The sequence below is a fragment of the Macaca fascicularis genome, chromosome 13 (assembly GCF_037993035.2).
Source record: "Macaca fascicularis isolate 582-1 chromosome 13, T2T-MFA8v1.1".
Classification (NCBI taxonomy): Eukaryota; Metazoa; Chordata; class Mammalia; order Primates; family Cercopithecidae; genus Macaca; species Macaca fascicularis.
In genome coordinates, this window is record NC_088387.1 from 3,159,746 (window position 1) to 3,185,156 (window position 25,411).

At 42.7% G+C, this 25,411-nt stretch overlaps 1 protein-coding gene across 5 annotated transcripts in view; it reads right to left on the bottom strand.

The window, feature by feature from the left end:
• The window catches only part of MGAT4A (alpha-1,3-mannosyl-glycoprotein 4-beta-N-acetylglucosaminyltransferase A), a 129,010-nt gene that overhangs the window by 81,516 nt on the left and 22,083 nt on the right, over positions 1-25,411 (bottom strand). The window contains exon 1 of one of the 5 annotated variants that reach the window (XM_074011047.1): positions 17,435-17,748. The exons of 3 other annotated variants lie outside the window; for them this stretch is intronic. The gene's annotated coding sequence lies outside the window, so the exon portion shown is untranslated. Of the gene's footprint in view, positions 1-17,434; positions 17,749-25,411 lie in introns of those variants that run through there. One more of the 5 variants, XM_074011049.1, reaches the window with a different exon arrangement.

The following is a 25,411-nucleotide window of genomic DNA, read 5'->3' on the forward strand; positions in this document are numbered from 1 at the left end:
TACAGGCGTGAGCCACCGCGCCCGGCCTAAGCTCCCAGGTGACGCTGATGTGCCAGTCCCAGGTCCATGAGCTGTGAAGCCCAGAGGCAGCCAGCGTTATCCTCAGGGTAGTTCTAGACTCGAGCAGCCTAGAAGTTGATGTAGTTCTAGTGTACCAGTTCCTTCTCCTCTCCTTTCCTCTGGCCCACGGGTTAAGGGTTCCAGGGACAGGGGGTGCTCATTAAAATGTTTGGGGCCATAATCCTGAAGATTAACTTGGGGCAGAAAGGGGTTTCCAAGTATCCAGTGAACACCAGTTTCAAAGGTCTCTTACATGGCATTGTCAAGATTATTCTGGTTTTGGAGTACTCCAGTCAGGATCCAACACATATGCATGGATTCTGAAAACAGCTGCACCCTTCTAAATTCAAAAGGGAAAATGGGGCTCATAGATATACAGGATCATACACTTTATTTAAATTAAAATAATGTATATAATTCATTTATTCCCTTACAAGATGTTTTCAGTATACTTACAAATCAGTGACTAGTGAATACCAAATTGGCTATGGTTGAAATATTTTCTGGAATGCAACCACTATTTCTCTAAGCTGTCGGCTAAGTAATATAATCATTAACAATGTCATTCAAAACAAACTTCCAGGTAGAGGTTTAATAAGTTAAAATCTATCCCCTAACCTAATAAACATAACACCTTAAGACAAACAAACAATGCTGCAAGTACCTATAACACACTTTTTTTTTTTTTTTTTTTGGAGACAGAGTCTCGCTCTGTCACCCAGGCTGGAGTGCAGTGGTGCGATCTCGGCTCACTGCAACCTCCGCCTCTTGGGTTCAAGCAGTTCTCCTGCCTCAGCCTCCCAAAGAGCTGGGATTACAGGTGCACACTGCCACACTCGGCTAAGTTTTTATATTTTAGTAGACATGGGGTTTCACCGTGTTGCCCAGGCTGGTCCTGAACTCCTGACCTCAAGTGATCTGCCCGCCTCGGCCTCCCAAACCTAAATAGATGTAATAATTTTCCTTGATTTCCCTTGGGAAAGAGCAATCTCTTTTTAGTAAGTTCATCATAAAGTCCCAAATTCCCTTATCATAATAAAATGAGGAACTATAAAAATTCATACCTCATGATAACATTCATTAGAGTATACTTAGTTATATGTTTATAACAGCTCTTCTAAATATATTAACAATGATTGTATTCAACCTTTTTAAAATTCAACAACCACAAGGAGCTTGGAATAAAAATTCTAAGATGATTATAAACTATTTTCCTTAAGTACTTTAAAGTTACTGGGAGACACTTCTTCATAGAGGTATATTTCATTCTAAAAGGAAAATTAAAAATATTTTGTATTCTGAAAGCTATAATGCCCTGTATTTTCCTATGAAGAATTCCCAAGACACAGCATTAGAATTCTAATGTAGTTCTACATTAGGACTACAAAGATAACTACATAGTTATCTAATGTAGAACTATGTAGATAGTTGTAACTGTTATAAACATATAGCTAAGTGTACTATGTAGATAGTTCTACATTAGAACTATCTTTAACTAAAAAGCAGGGTACTGATAATTAACCAGTCACACACTATGGAGTAGCTCTATTAACAAGCGTGTCCTCTTACTGCATGTCCCTAGCTAGATCTGGTTATTCCTTGTATGACCTATTTCATGCTTTCTCCTTCTTCCCTCTTCTCACTTTCTTCTTGTTTGTTCATTTCCACCTTCCCCCTCCTAATATTCTTCTGCAAAGTCTTTTTCAAATTCTTCTGTGTTTCTTTTCTGGACTTTACATTTTCAATCAAACTTTACTGCTCTCACCTCTTTCATGTTATTCATGCTCCCCACACCCAACCCACAATAGCCCTGCCTCCTTTTTCTTTGTTTCAAATTACTGAGGACTTTTTTTCTCCAAGTGAACGGTTTAAACAGTCTACTCGCTTGCCCTGCAGGCCCAGACCAAAATCACAGTTGACACCATTTCCTATACCAGCTAGTGCTTCTAGGCTGTGGCACTACTACTTTAACTATGGGAACTTGACAGACCCACCCTGTGGTCTTGTGAAAGGGGCCTAGTGAACCAGAAGATGCCTCAGACTGAAAAAGAAAAAAACAAATGAATCTGCCTAACTACAGGTGAGGCAGCAGGGAGAATGTGAGCTACAGCCTACTCCACCCTTGTCTGACTCTTCCAATAGTCCACTGATGATGAGACAGGTGAGGATACAGGTTATCAAGATTTTATCTTCCCATCCCATCTCATTCCTCCTTAACCCCCAGTATGTCACCAAGGTCCACTGCACCCACATTTAGCTATAGTTTCTTTTTTGAAATCTTCTATGTTTAAGGACTGAAATTTCATGGCTTTTAGTCTTTCTTAGAAACCTTCCACAGGATAAAGGGAACATCTGGGCTTTTTTTTAAACAAACAAAAAAAAGAATATAACTCATTCTGTCTAGCAATGACCGTATGTGTCCCTCAGACTGTTTTATAAATCTAAGACACGGTGGCGAGTGGACTCTGCAGTGACCCCAGTGACCCTCGTCCTTCTGGTATTCACAGACTTCCATAACCTCTGCCCCTTGAGTGCAGGCAGGAGCAATGACTTGCTTCTAATGAACAGAAAATGGCAACGGTGATAGATGTCACTTCCGGGATTAGGTTATATTATATAGGACTCCATCATATATCAAACATCTATAGTGTATAGTATAATATATGGTGTCTACAGACTTCCTAGCTGGCTCTGAAGAAGTAAACAACTGAACTGAAAAGCGCATGTCACAAAGGGCTTAGCGCCGCTTCCCAGTAAAGAGCCAGCAACAAGCCTGGGCCCTCAGTCCTACAGCCACAAGGAAATGGCTTCTGCCAACAATCTGGGTAAGCTCGGGAGCGTATTCGTTCCAAGTCAGGTCTCAAGATGATACTGAGGTCCAGCTGACACCTCAATGCATCCTTCTGAGAGCCCAGGTAGAGGGCTCAGCTAAGCCAGGCCCAGTTTCCCAGCCCACAGAAAACGAGAGATAATAACTGTATGTCATTTTAAACCACTAAACTTGTGGTAATTTATTGTGCATAAATAGATAACTAATACAGATATAGGAGACCAGTGAGCCTATTTTTTCTGTATCTTAAACCTTTTTGCTATTTCATTTTTCTAAGAAGTATTTTACAATTTTACAATTACTCATCAATCATTCCTAATCATGCTTAAAAAAACTAAATAAAATGGAAGAATGATAGAATCACCTGGAGGATGGTACACAGTGACGTAAATCACCACTATTATATTATCTTTTAGTTTTCTTATTGCGTTGCTAAGACTGTTGGCATCATCTTTCAGGACGGTATAAAAGAAGTTCAAAAACACTACTTTGTCGTCTTCTGTAACCTTTGCTGAAAACAACTGAGAATCTAGGATTTTTCCTTTTTGTACCCAAAATGGCAAAAAGAAGAAAAGTCACAGCAAAGATACCTCACAACTGTAGGACAAATCAGAAAATGAATGTAGAAAGACGGGTAGTATCACCACAGGCTCTAATAATGTTGGTAAAACTGATCATAAAAGCAAAATCTCAGACTATGAGTCTTCAGGTGACAATATCCTTGAAGAACTTTCTCTAGTTCAAGATGACACTTCCAGTCCAGACCAAGATGGAATAGACACACTTCTCTCTATGCATCCTGCTAAACACAATTATAAATCCAGATAGTATAAATAAGGAGGCTGGACACCATAGCTCACATCCATAATCCCAACACTTTGCAGGCTGAAGCGGGTGGATCACTTGAGCTCAGGAGTTCAAGACCAGCCTCAGCACCATGGGGAAACCCTGTCTCTACAAAAAATACAAAAATTAGCCAGGTGTGGTGGCAGGCACCTGCAGTCCAAGCTACTCGGGAAGCTGAGGTGGGAGGATGGCTTGAGCATAGGAGGCAGAGGTTGCAGTGAACTGAGTTTGTGCCGGTGCACTCCAGCCTGGGCAACATAGTGAGACCCTGTTTCAACAACCACCACAAAAAATTAAAAATAAGAAGACTCTGAAAGGTGGAAAGCATAAGGCGGAAAGGGCAGAGTCACTAGGACCCAAGAAACAACACAGTAGTGAGTTCTGAGTTTTCTTTCTGCCTCATATATCCTAGAATGGGAACTAGAAACGTCAGCAACCTGAAAACACCAACAGGAGCACACACACACACACACACACACAAAAAGGACTAAGAAAAGCCTGCTAACTCTATGCAAAGGACTCAATGAGGGGCAACCTAGCAGGACAGAAAACGTCAGACAATCACCACTCTACTCCAGCCATACACCATGAAAACACATGGTCCCCTCCCCACCCTATCAGCAATGGCCAGGCAGGGAGCCTAGACTTCCACCCTTGCCCATCTGTTAAAAGGCCCCCTCACACCCATAATATGTGGATGAGGTCAGGAAAGACTGAGGGAGGGAGCTGGGACTTTCACTACCCTCCACCAGTAATGAGCCTCCCAGTGAGGCATGAGTGGAGGCCACAGGGGAAGCAGTAGCAGCACTCCTTCTCCCCTCTTAGTAAGGGTGGCGTCAGCACAGGCCTTACGGGAAACTGACCTCCCAACCCTGCACAGCTGGAAGGAGGAATCCCTCCCTGCTTCTGATGGATGCTTTGGACTTTCATCCCATTCCCACCAGCAGAATGAGGTGGCACAGCCCCGCACCCTCCCAAAATGATGTCAGAAAAGGCCAGCTATGACAGACAATGTAAATAAAAGCCAGTCTTATAACAAACACCCAAAATGCCCTGAACACAACTGAAAAATCACTCATAATATTAAGAACCAGGAAAATCTCAACATCAGTGAGAACAAACTATGAACAGGTGCTAACACCAAGATGATGCAGATGCTGAAATTATCTTCTAAGGATTTTAAAGCAGCCATCATAAAAATGCTTCAATGGGTACATTAAACAAATTTTTAAAAACTGAAACCCTAAGCAAAGAAATAGAAAATATAAATAAACAATAGAAGTTTTTATAAATAAAAAAATAAACAAAAAACAAATAGAATATAAAACATAATATTTGAAACAAAAAAAACCTAATGGGTGAGCTCAAGAGCAGATGGAGAGAATCAGTGATCCTGAAGAAAGACAACAGCAATTACCCAATCTAGGCAGAAGAGAGAAAACAGACTAAGGAAAAAATTAACAGAGCCTCAGGAACCTTTGGAACTGTAACAAAAGATCTGAGATCTAACACTGCTATCGTCAGCATCACAGAAGGGATGGATAAAGAGGGTGGGGTGGGAAAAGTACAGTCATGCCACATATATGTCCAGGGGTCCTGTAAGATTATAATGGAGGCTGGGCGCAGTGGCTCACACCTGTAATCCCAGCACTTTGGAAGGTGGAGGCAGGAGGATCGCTTGACGCCAGAAGTTCAAGACCAGCCCGAGCAACACAGTGAAACCCCATCTCTACAAAAAATATAAAAATTAACTGGGTAAATGTAGTCCCAGCTACTAAGGAGCTGAGGCGGGAGGATCACTGGAGCCTAGAAGACTGATGGTAAAGTGAGCCATGCTCACACTACTGCACTCCAGCCTGGACATCAGAGCAAGCCCTGTCTCAAAAAAAAAGATTATAATGGAGCTGAAAAATTCCTATCGCCTAGCGACACTGTAGCCATTGTAACGGGATAACACAATGCATGACTCACATGGATGTGGTGATGTTGGTGTAAATAAACCTACTGCACTGCCAATCATATAACAGTCTAGCACATACAATTATGTACAGTACATACTTGATAATGACAATAAACTGTTACTGGGTTTTGTATTTACTATACTATACTTTACTATACTTTTTATTGTTCTTTTAGAGTATACTTCTTCTGCTCATAGGAAAAAAAGTTACCTGGAAAACAGCCTCAGACAGGTCCTTCAGGAGGTATCCTAGAAGGAGGCACTATTCTCATAGGAGATGACAGCTTCATGTGTGTTACCGCCCCGGAAGGCCTTCCAGTGGGACAAGATGTGGAGGTGGAAGACAGGGAGACTGATGATCCTGATGCTTTGTAGGCCTAGGTTAATGTGTATGTCTCTTCATTTTTAACAACAAAGTTTAAGAAGTAAAAAAATAATAATTTTTAAATAGAAAAAGCTTATAGAATATGAATATAAAAAATAAAATATTTTATGCGGTTATACAATATGTTTGTGTTTTATGCTTAGTATTATTACAAAGGAGTCAGCTAAAACTTTTTTAAGTTAAAAAGTTACAATATGCTAAGATGAATCAATTATTAATATTTTTTGAGACAGGGTCTCGTTTGGTCACCTGGGCTAGAGTGCAGTGGCCCAGTCAAGGCTGACCGCAGCCTCAACCTTCTTGGCTCAAGTGATCCTCTCACCTCAGCCTCCAGAGTAGCTGGAAGTACAGGTACGTGCCACTATGCTCAGCGAATTTTTGTGCTTTTTGTAGAGACAGGGTCTCACTCTATTGCCCAGGCTGGTCTTGAACTCCTGAGCTCAAGTGATCCTCGCACCTCAGCCTCCCAAAGTGCTAGGATTCCACGTGTGAGCCACTACCCCCAGCCAGGTTAATTTCTTTTTGAAGAAAGAATAATATTTTTGGGCCGGGCGCGGTGGCTCACGCCTGTAATCCCAGCACTTTGGGAGGCCGAGGCAGGTGGATCACAAGGTCAGGAGATCGAGACCACGGTGAAACCCCGTCTCTACTAAGAATACAAAAAATTAGCCGGGCGCGGTGGCGGGCGCCTGTAGTCCCAGCTACTCGGGAGGCTGAGGCAGGAGAATGGCGTAAACCCAGGAGGCGGAGCTTGCAGTGAGCCGAGATCGCGCCACTGCACTCCAGCCTGGGCGACAGAGCGAGACTCCGTCTCAAAAAAAAAAAAAAAAAAAAAAAGACTAATATTTTTATAAACTGAATGTATCCTTAGTTCGGTATTTGTGAAGGCTACAGCAGTCTACAGGACTGTACAGGAATGTCTTAGACCTTCACATTCATTCCCCACTGACTCGCTGGTATCTAGAGCAACTTCTACTCCGGCAAGCTCCATTCATGGTGAGGGCCCTCTACGGGTGCACTGTTTCACCTTTTATACTGTATTTTCCGTTTATCTTTTCTATGTTTAAATATATTTAGATACACAAATACCATTGTGTGGTAATTGCCTACTGTATTCAGTATGGTAACATGCTATACAGGTTTGCAGGCTAGGAGCAGGACATAGGTGTGTAGTGGGCTGTACCATCTAGGTTTGTGTAAGTAGACCCCATGATGTTCACACAACAAAACGACCTAACGGCGCATTTCTCAGAACACATCCCCATCATTAAGTGACACGTGACTGTACTTGGAGAAATAATAGCTAGAATTTCCCAAATTTGGTAAAAGACATAAACCTACATAAAGATTCAAGAAGTTGAGCAAAACCCACAGGATAAACCCAAAGAAACTCATGAAAAGAAACACCACAACTCAACTTTAGAGAACTAGAGACAAGGCCGGGCGCAGTGGCTCAAGCCTGTAATCCCAGCACTTTGAGACGGGCGGATCACAAGGTCAGGAGATCAAGACCATCCTGGCTAACACGGTGAAACCCCATCTCTACTAAAAATACAAAAAACTAGCTGGGCGAGGTGGCGGGTGCCTGTAGTCCCAGCTACTCGGGAGGCTGAGGCAGGAGAATGGCGTGAACCCAGGAGGTGGAGCTTGCAGTGAGCTAAGATCATGCCACTGCACTCCAGCCTGGGCGACAGAGCGAGACTCCATCTCAAAAAAAAAAAAAGACAACTAGAGACAAAGAAGAAATCTTGAAATCAACCAGAGGGAAAACACATATGACCTACTGGAGAAAAGATTCTGAATTACAGCAAATTTCTCATCAGAAACCATGGAGGCCAGAAGGAAATGGCACATTTTTTAAGCACTAAAAGAAAACAACTGTCAACCTCAAATTCCATCTATGGAAAATTATCCGTAAGGAATAAACGAAAAATCAAGATATTCTTATAAAAAAGAAAACTGATAGAATTTGCCATCAGCAAACCTATCTGAAAAGAATGGCTAAAGGAAGTTCTTAAAAAATAAAGGAGATGATAAAGGAAGGAATCTTGCAGCATCAAAAAGGAAGAACTGAAAAAAAGAAAAAAATGCAAGGAGACATTCCTTTTCTCCTTGAGTTTTCTAACTTATGTTTGATGGTTGAGGCAAAACGCGTAACATTGTCTGATGTGGTTCTCAATGTAAAAGAAATATTTAAAACAATTATAACCAGGCTAGGCAACCAAGCGAGACCCCATTTCTATAGACAAATTAAAGAGTTAGCTGGGTGTGGTGGCACACATCTGTGGTCCCACATATTTGCAGGGCTCAGGTGGGAGAAATGCTTGAGCCTTAGAGGTCAAGGCTGCAGTGAGCTGTGACAGAGTGAGGCCTTCTCTAAAAAAAAAAAAAAAAAAAAAAAAAAAGTTGATATATCAACTGGGGAGAGCAAAGGACTTCAAAGGAAACAAAGTTTCTATACTTCACTCAAACTGATAAAACATCAACCCCAGTAGACTCTAAGTTATATATGTATATTGAAATACCTAGAGCAACCACTCAAATATCTATACAAAGGAATACACTCAAAAAACACTACAGATACATCAAAATGGAATTTTGAAAACTGTTTCAGGAACACACAAGAAGTCAGGAAAAAGAAAATTAAATCACAGAAGGAACAAACTATAAAGAAAGATAAAATGGTAGACTTGATTAAGCTTAACATAACAATAATCACACTAAACGTAAATGGTCTAGAGCTCTTGGGGAAGACTCTTTCAGATTTGTCCTCCACCCCAGCCCCAGCCCCAGCCACCCACCCACCATGGAGAAGGCAGAGCTGGCCCAGAAGGCCAGGCACTATGACAACATGGCCACCTACACAAAGGCCATGACCAAGCGGGGCACCCAGCTGTCCAGCGAGGAGCACAATCTGCTCTCAGTGGCCTACAAGTCTCAGTGGCCTACAAGTATGGGGTCAGGGACTACAGGTCCACCTGGAAGGACATCTCGAGCACTGAGCAGGAAACTGACACCTCCGATATGAAGTTGCTGCTGATTAAGTACTATGGGGAGAAAGTGGAGTCTGAGCTGAGATCCACCTGCACCATGGTCTTGGAATTTTCTATATATTTTCTATATATTTCTATATATTTCTATATAATTCTATATATTTCTATATATTCTATATATTTTTTCTATATATTTTCTATATATTCAATAGCCAATGCAACTAATCCAGAGACAACTGTCTTCTATCTGAAAGTAAAGGGGAATTACTTTCAATATCTTGCTGAAGTTGCATGCGGTAATGACCAAAAACAGATGGTACGTCAGGTGCAGTGGCTCATGCCTGAAATCCTGGCACTTTGGGAGGCCAAGGCGGGTGAATCACTGAGGACAGGAGTTCAAGAACAGCCTGGCCAACATGGCGAAATCCCCTATCTACCAAAAATACAAAAATTAGCTGGATGTGGTGGTGTGTACCTGTAATCTCAGCTACTCGGGAGGCTGAGGTAGGAGAATCACTTGACCCCAGGAGGTGGAAGTTGAGTGAGCTGAGATGGCACCACTGCACTCTAGCCTGGATGACAGAGCAAGACTCCATCTCAAAATAAAAACAAAACAAAACAAACAAACAACAAAAAACACAGATGACAGATAATTCCTAGGAGCTTACCAAGAGGCATTAGATAATTTAATATGCAAGAGAGAGATGAAATCCCCACTTCCAATCTGCTTGGGGCTGGCTCTTTTCTACATTTTACTGTGAGAGCCTTAACAACCCTGAGCTCACCTGCCCACTGGCTAAAATGGCATTTTTTGTTTTTTGTTGGAGACAGAGTCTTGCTCTGTCTCCCAGGCTGGAGTGCAGTGGTGTGATTTCAGCTCACTGCAAACTCCGCCTCCTGGGTTCAAGTGATTCTTGTGCCTCAGTCTCCCGAGTGGTTGGGACTACATGTGCTCGCCATCATGCCAGGCTAATTTTTTGTATTTTTTAGTAGACGTGGGGTTTCACCATGCTGGCCTGCCTGATCTCGAAATCCTGGCCTCAAGTGATCCATCCACCTGCCTTTATCTCCCAAAATGTTGGGATTACAGACATAAACCACTGCACCTAGCCCTAAAACAGCCTTCAATGAAGCCACTGCAGAACTTGATACGCTGAAGACTCAAAGACAGCCCCTCATCGTGCAGTTTCTGAGAGACAACCTAACAACACCGTGGACATCACACAGTGCAAGAAAAGAACGTGAGGCAGGAGAAGGGGCTGAACACTAAATGCATGCAGGGTGTTATCCTTCTTCCCTTCAAGAAGCCTTTTTTACCATGTCCATTCCTTATGAAACTTGGATTTCCTATAGCAAAGAAACCTATTCATGTGTATGGAACCAGCTGTTTACAGTATTTCCACACTGCAGCTTTGAGAAAACCTGATTGCCTGATTTGTGTTTGTCTTGGCCTTCCTGGTGTGCACTTACTCCTGTAGAAAAGTATTCACAGCTTCATTCCATATAAATGAAAGGAACTTGAAGAAACCGATGTAGAGGACATATTTGTATCTGGTATTTAAGTAATCTTAACCAGTTCTGCAAGTGACTGTGTTTTGTATTACTGTAAAGATATGAAAATGTAGTTAATTACAATTTGAAGAGTGTTCCACAGAATTTTTTTTTTTTTTTTTTTTTTGAGAGACAGAGTCTGATTCTGTCACCCAGGCTGGAGTCTAGTGGCACAATCTTGGCTCACTGCAACCTCCGCCTCCCAGGCTCAAGAGATTCTCCTTCCGCCTCAGCCTCCCAAGTAGCTGGGACTACAGGCATGCACCACCATGCCTGGCTAATTTTTCTGTTTTTTGTAGAGATGGGGTCTCACTTTGTTGCCCAGGCTGGTCTGGAACTCCTGACCTCAGGTGATCTGCCCACCTCAGCCTACCAAAGTGCTGGGATTACAGACAGGAGCTACCACACCCAGCCAACTTCCTAATTTCTACATTCCCTCCCTTGCTCTTTGGGATTTCCTTTCAGTAAGCAATTTTTCTATGCTGTTAATATATTCCTTTTTAGTTCCTACTAAAATGCAGAAGTATTAGACTGAATGGAAAAGCACTTGCCATCTCTGGGCTGGAGGCCATAAATTTGAAATGCCTCTTATATCACATATTACAGAGGTCATGTACATCTGTGGCAACAGGGAGTTTTCCTATTCACTCTTCATTTGCTGTTGTCTACGCTGACGTCTCTTCCCAATACGAATTCACTTACACCACCTGCCTTTGCAGTTCTGGTATTCACTTTACTATGTAATAGAAGTAGCTTGCTGCCGCCAGAATACAAGCATTGCTTTTGGCAAATTAAAGCGCATGTCATCTCTTAATACACTAGAAAGGGGAAATAAGTACACACGTCCAAGTCTAAAAGTTTAGTCCTTTTCCATGCAGATTTGTGCACATGTGACAGAGGGTATCCAGCCTGTCTAGTGATTGTTCTTTAGAGCTGGACCACGACTATGTGCCACTAATCACTGGCTGTAGTCCCAAAAGAGCCTTGTAAAAATGCTATGCCCTATGAAACAGCAGAGGAACACAAAATAAAGTCTCATTTTATAAACCATTTACTATAGCTTTGTAACAACTGCCTACCCGTACTTAAGAAATGGGTGAATTTATTACTTTCTAAGGTTTATTGATATCTCCCTTTTATCTTATGTAAATTGTAGTCATGATGCCTATATTTCTGCATTGTGATCCACTTTTTTAGGGGTGCCTGGAAATGTACAGAATTGGACTGCATTTCTGAGAGTGTTTTACTACCGATCAATTTCATGGGCCATCTCTTCCTCAGATGTAAATGATCTCTGGTGAAGTGTTATAAGGAATAAAGTGGACATTTTAAAACTAAAAATAATATAAATAGTCTAAATGCACCAATTAAAAGGGAGAGTGGATTTTAAACTATGATCCAATTAAATGCCATGTAAAAGGATGGCATCCATGCCATGGAATCCTCCTCAGCAAGATAACAGAGCAAACTACTCAAACACCCAGCAACTTGGATGGGCCTCATGGGCATCATGCAGAATAAAAAATTCCAATCTCTCACACACTGTACGATTCCATTTATACAACATTTCCAAAATGACAAAATCATACTGAAGGATAGTAGACTAGGTTCCCAGGGGTTAGGGATGATGGGGGATGCAGGGGTTGGTGTGACTATCAACACCACAGGGGAGATCTTTGTGGTGATAGAACTGTTCTATAGTGGTGGTTACAAGAATCTAGATGTGATAAAAGGACACAGAACTATCCACACTCAAAATACCAATGTCAATTTCCTGATTTTGATATTGTACATTATATACACCTAAGTTATCTCAAGAAGTAACTGTCAGGGAAAGACGGGTGAAGGCTGCACTGTATCGCTCTGTCTTTGCAGCTTCCTTTAGTTCCACAATTATTTTTAAATAGATTTTTTAAAAAGCAAAGCAGACAAGAATCAATGATCGAATAATAATTATTAAGGGCAAAAAGAAAATAGGGCATGTTCATCCAGTGGGTCATTCAACTGAAAGGACTTCACCACAAGGTTTGTCAGAGGAGCCCAGAACACTGCCTTACTAAGGGGATGTGTAACAGTACTCTTTTGTCTACTGTGTATTTGCACGACAAGATTTAACTGGATGGGTTCTTAAGAAGACACATGCTAAAGGTTGATGTACACACGAAAGTGATTAGAAAGAGAGAGAATGTTAAAAAATGTTTCATTGATCATTCTAATTGCTGTTTATAAACCTAATAATAAAAATGTTTTACAACTGAAAAGATGGCCATTCTCTTTTCAAAATTGTTAGCTGTCAGTTTGCAAAAACTGCCATTTGCATTTGATGATTCGAGTGCAGAAGAACTAGAAGTAGCGATAAGCTGGCTGGGTGCGGTGGCTCCTGCCTATAATTCCAGCACTTTGGGAGGCCAAGACAGGCAGATCATTTGAGGCCAAGAGTCTCAAGACCAGCCTGGCCAACATGGTGAAAACCCGTCTCTACTAAAAATACAGAAATGAGCCAGGTGTGGTGATGGGCGCCTGTAATCCCAGCTACTTGGGAGGCTGAGGCAAAAAAAAACCACTTGAACTCAGGAGGCAAAGGTTGCAGTGACCTGAGATTGCATCACTGCACTGCAGCCTGGGCAACAGAGCAAGACTCCATCTCAAAAAATAAAATTAATTAAAAATAAATAAATATACTCTGAAATCTCCTCACATTTGCTTACATTAATGCTCATTAATCCTCTCTTCTTTACACAAACCCCAGTATCAGCCCTCCTTTTATTCATCTCCTGGCCAGGAGCACAAAACTGTTCTCCATGCCTTTTCCTTTTCCCCTTCATTATCCTTTGCACCTTACATTTCTAACTGGAAACCCTTCAATGACTACCTGCTTAACTCTCCAAGATGATCTCCTCACGTTGCCCAGGATCTTTCTTGCTTCGGTATTAGCAAGCTGCCTGGAGTGCTCCAAGCCCACCCACTATGAGTTTCATTGCTCTACGTTCATGCTGTCTGCCTACCAGACCCACCTTCTCTTTCTTTATTGGAAAAAAAATTCCATGCATCCTTCAAAATACTCTTTCGTTGTCTTCCTGTGAAGTTTTCTCTGATCTCTATCCTCTCTTTAGCTCCTTTTTATCTTGTTAACTACACTATTTTATATCAACACAAACTGTACTATAATTACATACTTATCTCTTTTTCCCTTCTCAGCTGTGAGTTCCTTGACAGCAGGTTTGTCAGGAGTTCCTAAGACTATCCCCAGGTTCAGTGATTCACTTGACGGACTCACAGGACTCAGCGTTGAGTTGCAGCACAGGGAAAAGACACACGGAGAGAAGTTTGGAAGAAACCAGGTATGCAGGGACACAGGACGCACTTCCCCCAGTAGCGAGTGCTGACAACGTGTGCAACGTGTTGTCTACCAGGGAAGCTCATTGGAGACTCAATGTCGAAGAGTGTTACTGCGGGCTGGTCCCATAGGCACCCGCTGCCTAGTACATACCAAAATTTCAGACTCCAATAAGGAAACCAGGTGTTCAGCATAACCACACAACTTGTACAAACAGTTTCGGCGCAATGAGCCACTCTTCTCATGTAGGCAAAGATTATTATCAGGGTTTATCAGCCAAGTTCCCAGAGGCCAGCCAAGGACCAGCCTTTCAAGACGGCCTTTCTGACAACTAGCAGTCTCAGATTTGCCATGTTAACTCTTTTCTGCACAGCAGGAATCATAGTTTCGTCTTTTTTTCCCCTAAATGCCATTGCCTTACAGAATGCCGAGCAAGAAGTAACAATGTCAGTGAACTGAGGCAAATCCTCTTAAACTAAAAAAAAATATTAAAAAATTGATCCATAATATGCACAAAATTCGTTAAACCATTACTTATAAGATTAAGCTAATTACAGTAATTGTAAAATGGAATATTATGGACCCACTACAGTTCTTGGTATGGGAAACATTTGTGATATATGAAGCAAAAAATGTACATTATACAATACGCGCAGCATAAGGGCAATCCCATTTTTTGAGGGAGACAGATATGCAGTACTGTGAGACAAATTAGCAAATGTAGGAAGCCGTGTTTGCCATCTCCGCTTGAACCCCTGAGTTTGTGACAAAACGCTCCCTGGAAGAATGCTTTGAAGACAAATAGGGTAGAGCACATGGCCCACCACAACTCTTGCCTGAGTCATGATGTTTCTTACAGGATGAATGACCCACCCTTGCCTTTTTCTGCACGTGAGATAACCTCTGACGGGGTTAGTGAGTATGCTTCTGCAAGCTATAACCAGATGTCCTCTGACACCCAAACCTTGTGATTCCACTTTTATGGAACTTTCTGAGCAAGTGTGATATGATTTTACCTGGAATGGACCCGCACTACCTGCATATAAGCAGTGGCTGAAACGCTGTGCCACAGCCATCTCACGAGACCTCTCCAAAGGACCACTCCTGGGCTACTGGCCTCAGGCTCTAGTCCTTAGCAAGACTTCTGAATAAAATTAACTTTAATTCTTTAAAAGCTTGATTTTTTCTTTAGTTGACTATATATATAATATATACTACATATAATATTATATTCGTATGTAAGTATATAAGTATTTACTATATATTAATACTCTATATTATATTAGTATATGTTGCATTATCTATCTATCTATAAGGTAGGTCTTAGAACCCCTTTACACTCTCTTCAAAATTAGACGACCCCAAAGACCTTTTGTTTATGTGAATTATATCAATCAACATTTACCATATTGCAAATTAAAACCAATAAACTTTTAGAAGACGTATTTAAAATTCATTTAAATTTGAATGATGGCCGGGCGCAGTGGCTCATGCCTGTAATCCCAGCACTTTGGAAGGCCGAGGCAGGCAGATTACCTGAGGTCAGGAGTTCGAGACCAGCCTGGCCAACATGGCAAAACCCCATCTCTACTAAAAGTACAAAAATTAGCCAGGCGTGGTGACAGGTGCCTGTAATCCCAGCTACTCAGGAGGCTGAGGCAGGAGAATCACTGGAACCCGGGAGGCGGAGGTTACAGTGAGCTGAGATCGTGCCACTGTACTCCAGCCTGGGGAACAAAAGTAAGACTCTGTCTCAAAAAAAAAAAAAAAAAAAAAAAAAAAAAAAAAAAAAAAATTCCATTACATGTTAGCATAAATAACGTATTTTATTAAAAATAATTGTTTTCTTGGCCGGGCGCGGTGGCTCAAGCCTGTAATCCCAGCACTTTGGGAGGCCGAGGCGGGTGGATCACGAGGTCAGGAGATCGAGACTATCCTGGCTAACATGGTGAAACCCCGTCTCTACTAAAAATACAAAAAAAAACTAGCCGGGCGTGGTTGCGGGCGCCTGTAGTCTCAGCTACTTGGGAGGCTGAGGCGGGAGAATGGCGTGAACCCGGGAGGCGGAGCTTGCAGTGAGCCGAGATCACGCCACTGCACTCCAGCCTGGGAGACACAGCGAGACTCTGTCTCAAAAAAAAAATAAATAAATAAATAAAAAATAATTGTTTTCTTAAAAAAATTAGTGAAAAGAGTGACATTTGCTCACATCTCCTTAATTCAGCTGAACAGAATATAGCTGAGTTCTCATCTGCTTCAGCTATTTCTTATGAGAGTGGAAAAGGCCATTATAAAAATGGTCTCCACTTCATGAACCTCCTGAAAGGGTCTAGGGATCCCCACAGGTCCTTGGATCACATGTTCAGAACCACTAGTCCAGAAAAATGAAAGAAAATATACCAAAAATGTTAACACTGCTCTAAAGATTCAGTTCACTGGTACTTTATTTAAGATTTCTATGCGTTTGCATCCTATTAGGTAAGGCTGATCGATTAGTCTCTTTTTTATGCCATTCTTGTCCACTACTGGTTTCAGAGTCCAGTACAACTTTATCCACTGTATCCATTGTACAATGGGTCTAGAACTGGACAATTACTCACAACCCCAAAACCTGATTAGTAATGCTTCTGAAGCAGCACAAAAAGATCAGTTAATGTCCTGTAATAACCCAATGTTCTCAATTTAGTCCCCTCTAATATGTCAGCCATGAATAATATCCTTTCAGAGTTAAGAATATATCAAACACAGATTGCAGACAGCCTCTGAGCACAGCACATGTACTGCTTAAGAAGCTTTCCAACCTGGAAAAATTAGGTTAGGAGTCTGTTTCAGGAAATGGATGCTAGCCAACGAAGCTGAACATAAAATAATACCATGCCAAGTGCAAGGTCTATACTGGCCAACTTTAACATACCAGCAAGAGAGACTGCTGACCAATGTGGCAGAGGCTAGGTCTACATTCTAGACCCTCGTTAGGTCCTGTTTTAAAATTAGGTCCTTATTTATAACACCTGAGACATTCAAGACTCTTCTTTTTAGAAAGTCAATATGGCAAAAACTTTCTTATGCCCTGATACTGTGTGTGTATATTTACAGCTTAAAGAGTCCCAGGTGTGCTGGTGACGAACCCTGGCTGCCAATCAGAATCACCTGCGGGCACGTTCAAGCCCTTCCCAGGGGGATGTCTAACTTCTAGCCTAACAGAGTGAGAGGGCTCTGTTATGAGCCTTCCCACAAAGCAACTATAAAGCTGGTCAAGAGTCAAAAACAGCCTAGTTGGTGCTCTGGAAATGAACCAGGACATTCAACAACCTGAGACGTGTTTATTCATGAAAACCACCGGACTTCAGGTGGGAACAGCACAAGTCTGTGACTTCTCCAGCCAGGAGCTGCCCTCATCTCTCCTCCCCCCAGCTCTGTCAATTCAGACGTTAACAAGCCTGGGGCAGGCCTTGAAAACTAGCATACTCACTGTCGCTGCTGGCAGGGACTCAGTGGATTCAGAGCGTCCTCAGTGACAGCAGCAAGCCCAGGGGCAGGCGAGCAGCACGGAGGGCCAGAGGCCTGCAGCCATGAGGCTGCTGCTCTACCTGGGACAAGCAACGGACCGGCGCACCAGCTGGAGACTCAACAAGGAGGCCTTGAAAGCGAGACGGCTGTAAGGAGCTTAAAAAGCTCTTCACGCATCCCAGGTGGACGAGAGGCTCTGAGCATGCGCAGCAGACAGCAGTGTAGGCCCACACCATCCACGCACACCTGGTCATTAGAGCCGATGCGTGCACACACGGAGAAGCTGTAAAAGGAGACCAGGGCAAAGTACAGCTGGGGTGCACTCGCAAATAGCTTGCGGTGCCCTGTGCTCCACAGTCTAACAGGTCCTGAGCAGGGAAGGGAGCCCTACCCGCTCGAGGTGTCTGACTACTACAACCACTGACCAAGCTTTGCTGAACGCCATGCTATGCAGACACAGGGGCAAGCTCTCTAGGAAACCAGGCTTAAAAATAAAAACTAATCAAAACGGAAGTACAGAGACATCCAGAGTCAGACACAGCCGGAGAGTCAGACTTGAGATTTAGTCCAGTCCAGTTACTTAAACAAATGAGCAAATAAAACAATCACCATCCATTTGAGTTAAAAATGTAAAGAATCCAGAACTGCATCAATGTATTACTTAAAATATAGGGCAGTCAACAAAAACTCACAGGACAGCAAAGAAAAAAACCAGGACCCATAGTCGGGGGGAAAAAAAAAATTCCAGCAGTCGATGGAAATGGTCTGTGAGTATTCCCAGATGGGGGATTTAGCAGATGAAGACTTCCAAACAGTTACTATAAATAAGTTAAAAGAACTAACAAAGCCAAGTTGAAAGAACTAAAGGACCATCTGAGGAAACTGACTCAACGAAGAGAGAACATAAAGAGACAGGAAATATAAAACAAAATGGAATTTAGTTGTTACAGCAACTAAAATTAAAATTCACTAGAGAGGCTCGGCAGCAGATTTCAGATGGCAGAAGAAGAGAAGAATCAGTGAACTTGATGTCAGGTTAATAGAAATTATCAAGTCTGAAGAACAGAGGGAAAACAGATTGAGGAAAACTGAACAGACTGAACAGAGAGGCCTTACAGTATAGGATACCCCCAAGTGTGCACAGAAGGAAATAGAGAAAAAGTAGGAGAAAAAAATATATAGGAAAAAGTAATGACTTTCTGCAAACTAGGAACAGAGGGAAACTTCCTCAACTGGATAAAGAACACCTTCTTGAAGGCAGAGGAGTCTTTGAAAAATGTCAGTCAGACCGTGGTGCACCCTCGGCATAAAGCCTCCCACTGAGGAATGAAATCCAAAGGTGTCACTGGGGCCTCAGTGTCCAGTGTGACCTGGCCCCTGCCTGCTTTTCCAGCTTTATCTCCCACCACACCCCCGACACTCGCTACCCCTAACAATGCTTTCACCACACTAGCTTTCTTTTTTTATTATTATTATACTTTAAGTTCTAGGGTACATGTGCATAACGTGCAGGTTCAGTGACAGACTGGATTAAGAAAATGTGGCACATATACACCATGGAATACTATGCAGCCATAAAAAAGGATGAGTTTGTGTCCTTTGTAGGGACATGGATGCAGCACGAAACCATCGTTCTCAGCAAACTATCGCAAGAACAGAAAACCAAACACCGCATGTTCTCACTCATAGGTGGGAACTGAACAATGAGATCACTTGGACTCGGGAAGGGGAACATCACACACCAGGGCCTATCATGGGGAGGGGGAAGGGGGGAGGGATTGCATTGGGAGTTATACCTGATATAAATGACGAGTTGATGGGTGCAGCACAGCAACATGGCACAAGTATACATATGTCGCCACACTAGCTTTCTTTTACACTCTCCTAAGGTGCCACACTCACTCTGGCCTCAGGACTTTTGTACTTGCTGTGATACTGCCGGGACCCCTCTTCACTCCAACTGTCTGGCTCCTTACGATTTAGGTCTCAGTTCAACTGTTACCTTCTCAGAGAGGCATTCTCTGACCACTGGCATCTAAACAGCCGTCATTCCCACCTCAGTCACTTGCCATCGCCTCAGCTTGTTTGGTTGTCAGTATTCATCCCTCTCTGAAATAACTCAGTCTGCCCAGTTGCTCAACTATGACTGTGTAATGTCCCCGCACTGAGCCTCTCTGTAAGTAGGCTCTATATAGCAAGGACATTACCTATCTTGTTTACCATGAAATTGCCAGTGCCTAGTGGGTCGCCACCTAGTACATGCTCAATAAACACTAAGTGAATGAATAAATTAACTGAGCTGAAGAGAGAAAAAGCAGCAATATGAAGAAAGCTACTTAAGATCAAAATCGCCGGGCGCGGTGGCTCAAGCCTGTAATCCCAGCACTTTGGGAGGCCGAGACGGGCGGATCACGAGGTCAGGAGATCGAGACCATCCTGGCTAACACGGTGAAACCCCATCTCTACTAAAAAATACAAAAAAAAAACTAGCCGGGCGAGGTGGCGGGCGCCTGTAGTCCCGGCTACTCGGGAGGCTGAGGCAGGAGAATGGCGGGAACCCGGGAGGCGGAGCTTGCAGTGAGCTGAGATCCGGCCACAGTACTCCAGCCGGGGTACAGAGCGAGACTCCGTCTCAAAAAAAAAAAAAAAAAAAAAAAAAAAAAAGATCAAAATCACTATGCTGGCCTATGTAAAAAGTGTAAAAGCACTATGTAAGCAGTCGCTTACATCTGTAATCCCAGCAGCTGGGGAGGCCGAGGCGGGTGGACTGCTTGAACTCAGGAGTTTGAGACCAGCCTGAGCAACATGGCAAAACCCTGTATCTACAAACAATACAAAAATTAGCCATTCAGCCTGGGCAACATAGCATGGCCCCATCTCTACCCTCCAAAAAATACAAAACGTAGCAGGGTACGGTGGCATGCACCTGTGGTCCCAGCTATTTGGGAAACTGAAGTGGGAGGACTGCTTGAGCTCAGGAGCCCGAGGTTGCAGTGAGCAGCGATCATACCACTGTCCTCCAGCTTGGGCAACAGAGCGAGACCCTGTCTTAAAAAAAAAAAAAATAGCCAGGCATGGTGGCAGGTACCTGTAGTCCCAGCTAGTTGGGAGGCTAAGGTGGGAGGATGGCTTGAACCCAGGAGGCAGAGGTTGCAGTGAACCATGATTACACCACTGCACTATAGCCTGGGCAACAGAGCCAGATCCTGTCTCAATTAAAAAAAAAAAAAAGTATTATGCCAATAAAACACTAATATCCCATAACTAGGATTAGCAAATTGCCCTCAGGATCAAATCTGTTATTGCAGTAGTTTATGTGCTGAGACCAATAAGGTCATTGTTCACTTACTCCTCCATAGCTGAGCAAATAGGCTTCTGGAGAGTACCCCGGAGGCACAACTCACCTGTGGGAACAAACATCCCTTAAGGCGTGACAGGAGGACCTCCGGCGTGCTGCATTTCTACCTGATCGTTAACCCTCGCTTTCTGATAAGGAAACCCAAGTTACTTACCTTGATTCCAAGAAGTTCCCCTGAGAAGAGGGTTTACTGAGCTTCTAGATCTGATCAGCACACTGAAAGATCACCTTTCATTACTGCCCCAGCAAAACGCTTGCCCCCACCTCCGGCAATGCTTGCCCTCCCCCCATTTTAAGCACAGATTGCAATGCTGCGCAGATTTCACAGGTGTGATTAATTCATTGGCTCGTGGACTCTCTCAGGTGCGGAGGTTCATAATGATCTTGAATGATGGTTCTAAATAGCAGGGAGCTTCATCCCCCCGCATACCTAAGCGAGTTCAGCAGCAGCATCCAGGCTCCTTGTTCCACCTGATCGTGGCCAGTTGTTCTCTACCACCGCCTCTCACTTCATGAACAGGGTGACGGCATGCTATCTTTGCCTAGGATGGTTCCAACTGACAACTGTCACCCCAACACGACTGTCAACAGTACTCCCTTTACTTTCAAGTGCCCTGCTCTGGACAGTAAATCATATGATCACCCTGGCTACAGAGGAGATAACTATTATCCATTTTAAAAGTATCTATAGTGGAACAATTGATTAGGTGATTGTGGAGTAGTCCGAACTTAATGAAAATCAACTAACAGTAAAATTCCCATTATTGAACACAAAGACCTCACTGTGCCCAAACCCTGAAAATGAGAAAACCAATGCAGACGTTGAACAGATTTATAAAAATAATAACACAGAGGTTTTGATATGGTGCCCTAAATGCTATCCACCATGTATGTAGGCACAAAAAAGCTACTTCTACTCTTTTATGTCATGACCTAAACCCTAAAAGTTAAGCTTTTGAGTGAAGAAGAATGAAAATTCTAGACAATAGCCAGTTTGGATGAATTTGGACGAGAATCTTGCTAGGAACTAGAGAACGGAATGGTGTAAGAAGTGGCTTCAGAGTGACATCAGCAAAAATGGTAGAGGAGGGACTACCGAGGTGTGTCCCTCCCCAGAATTATCAAACTGACGTGAGTTTTTTGATTTTTGATTTTTATTTTTACGATCTCAGCTCATTGCAACCTCTGCCTCCAGGTTCAAGTGACTCTCCTGCCTCAGCCTCCCGAGTAGCTGGGACTACAGGCGCACGCCACCATGCCCAGCTAATTTTTGTATTTTTAGTAGAGACAGGGTTTCACCATGTTGGCCAGGATGGTCTCGATCTCTTGACCTCGTGATCCACCTGCCTCGGCCTCCCAAAGTGCTGGGATTACAGGCATGAGCCACTGTGCCTGGCCTCATGTGAATTAAAAAAAAAAAAAAAGATGTAGAATATACATGGCATAATACTACCTGTGTGAAGTTTTTAGATACTAAAATTATATATATGTACATATACACATACATAAAAAGTGAATATTCACATCCATAAATCAACACATAAAAATGTACTACAGGAGTACACAACATGATGTGGTTTGCCCCAGTCTAGGCAGGGTGGCAGAGATGGAAACTGGGTGGGAGACTTTAGGGAGATCGGCCATGCTTTCTTCATTAAAAATGAAAAAACAAAAGAAGACTAGAAGTAAATATTAAAAATCTGGGCCAGGCACGGTGGCTCATGCCTGTTATCCCAGCACTTTGGGAGGCCAAGGCAGGCAGATCGCTTGAGCTCAGAAGTTTGAGACCATCCTGGCCAACATGGTAAAACTCCGCCTCTACTAAAAATACAAAAATTAGCTGGGTGTGGTGGCGGGCGCCTGTAGTCCCAGCTACTTGGAAGGCTGAGGCATGTGAATCACTTGGACCTGGGAGGCAGAGAGAGGTACAGTGAGCTGAGATCACGCCATTGCATTCCAGCCTGGGCAACAGAGAGAGACCCTGTCTCCATTTTTATTAAAAATGAAAAATCTGAGTAATAGTAACATAGGTGTTTCTGTATCATTTACGATACTTTTCTGTATAATTTTTAAAATTTAAATGGGGTAGGGTGGTGTGCAGGCATGGCCTCTGCCTCCTTAAGAAGCTCATTGTTTAGACTTCAGCCTAGTTTATTTTTGCTGGCTGCTAGCAATCACTGCTTCTTTTTATAAGTGTTTATGCTCACAAAGCACCCAATGAATATCTGTCCACAGATGTCAAGCTCTGCAATCTGCGGTAGCCACTTTCTCATCCTTTAATAACAGTAATAATGGTATCTGCCTTTATTTTACCTCCTAGCACTTCTCCCGATCTTACAGCTCCTCTCCGATCAACAGTGGAATGAGAGGGGGAAAAAAAAATCATAGCAGTCTCATGAGAGCTAAAATGACCCTTGCAAGATGAAAGAGCAAACTACAAGAGAACCAAGGTCTCCAGACTCCCCAGTGATAGCACAGCCATTATTCCTCAGGAAAAGAAAACCATGAACAGCATCTGGAGAGGTCAATGACTTCCGCAACCACCCTGCCTGTCCCTTCTGAGAAGGGACCAAATCCTACCATTCCAGAGCAAGGCTGCTCACGTGTAATCTCCGGAGTTCTTTCTGGATCTTCTCTGTGACTTAATCCAAACAGTGAGACATCTGTTTGGAGTCAAAAATTCCACCATTCCACAACATACCTAACCCTCAGTAGGACTTGCTTTTACAAAATGGTTTCAAAGTAACCTAAGTTCCACACTGTGAATCTACATTTTCTGGCTATTTATAATAATTTTTTGTCAGTTGCCTCAAGTTTACTTTAATCAACTGTAATAGACCAAAATATATAGGTTAAGCCTACGACATCCTCCCCTGTGATGCGGTCAATGTCAGGGGTATTTTAGTGAGCACAGTTTTTTTTTAAGAGATGGGGTCTCACTATGTTGCCCAGGCTGGTCTCGAACTCGTGGTCTTATGAGATCCTCCCACCTTGCCCTCCCAAAGTGCTGGGATTACAGGTGTGAGTCACTGCACCCCGCCAGTGAGCACAGCTGACCACAAGCTGCTTTTCAGGTCCATGATAAAAAGAAAATATTATAAGATTAATGAGATTTACTAATTAGATATACGCACTGATTATGTGTTTTATTTTAATGAAAAGCCATGAGATTTATAAGTACCCTCCTCTGCATCAAAACAATAAACCTGAAATCCTAAAGTCTAACATTATGTGTAATTATTTCTAGAAAAAAAAAGGTTATACCTGCCTTAAACTTTGGCACACATTTTGCTAGGAAGACACTTCAGCAGTTACATTTAGTAACAAAACAAAGATCCACTGCCTCACTCCAGTTAACAGGTGCCTCTTCCAGAAATACCAGCAACCAGTAATGTAGAGGCTTCCACTTAAAGGGAAGTCTGCTGGAGTGAACAACAGATGTTTGCATGATTGAGGTATCCTTTAACGAATGGCGGCGTGAACTGATTTTTTAACCTAAAAACAACAGTTAAACTGGTTGTTTCACCATCAAGCCAAACTAGTTTTTTTGCCAACTTTCTTAAATGGAAACTGTGTACTTAAAAAGAAATGCAATATAAACAATAGGGTGAGAATATAATTAAATACTAGCTAAGAAGATACAGTTTTGTGAAAAGTATCCAAAGCAATCACATTGGGTGACTGAGCATTCCAGAAGCTCATCTGTGGAGGGTCCATCCAGAATACACTGCTCTACTGCCCTGAGAGCCGATTCTGGCTGTACACCCCACGGAACCAGACACACCTAGGGTCAGACCTTCTTTCTATCACTTTCTAGTCATCTCATACAGCTGGATTAAGTACTTTGCTAACTGCCTGCGTGTCTTCATGTCAAACAGGGATATTAATACTCACTTCCTTCCCTGTAGCTGTAGTGTGGACTAAAGGAGACCACAGAGAAAAATGCGGTCTACAAAGGGTGCTTCTTCACGCTCCCAAGCACCAACCCTGAGCTTGTTTTCAGTTTAGAAGCTACAGGCTTATTTCCCCTGAAATGACAACAGCATACGGCAAGAATGGAGGTCCGATCGGTCCTATTATTTCTCTGCACAACTGTCTGCAAACAAATGGGACTTTATTACCAATTTAAAAAGGGAAAAACAGGAATGGACAAAAGATAGATTTTGTCTATTTTAGGGAGAATGTTGCAGAATTACAAAAGAGGCAACTTGAGATAAATGCATATTATGAGGCGCAACAAAAATAAGACATTTTACAAGTCTTGACGTTCGAGTTTTTAAGTTTAACTGACACCAACTTAAGGAAAGAACAGCCCAGTAGAAGGGAAAAACCTAACATGGTAGCCAACCGCTGGACATCCAGTTTAGGAGTATGAGATTTCCTGGAACATTTACCTCCTTTTTCCATAACTCACACACAGGGTTTGGGAAGAATGTTTTTCAAAATTTTTGGTACTTTGAAACAGCAACCAAGCTGCCAACAGAAGCCTCCCTACACAGAAGCTTGCCAGGACAAACAAAGGGGCAAATTCAAGCCATGACTGGCCATCTGCCACAGCATAAAGCAAGAGATAAACTAGTT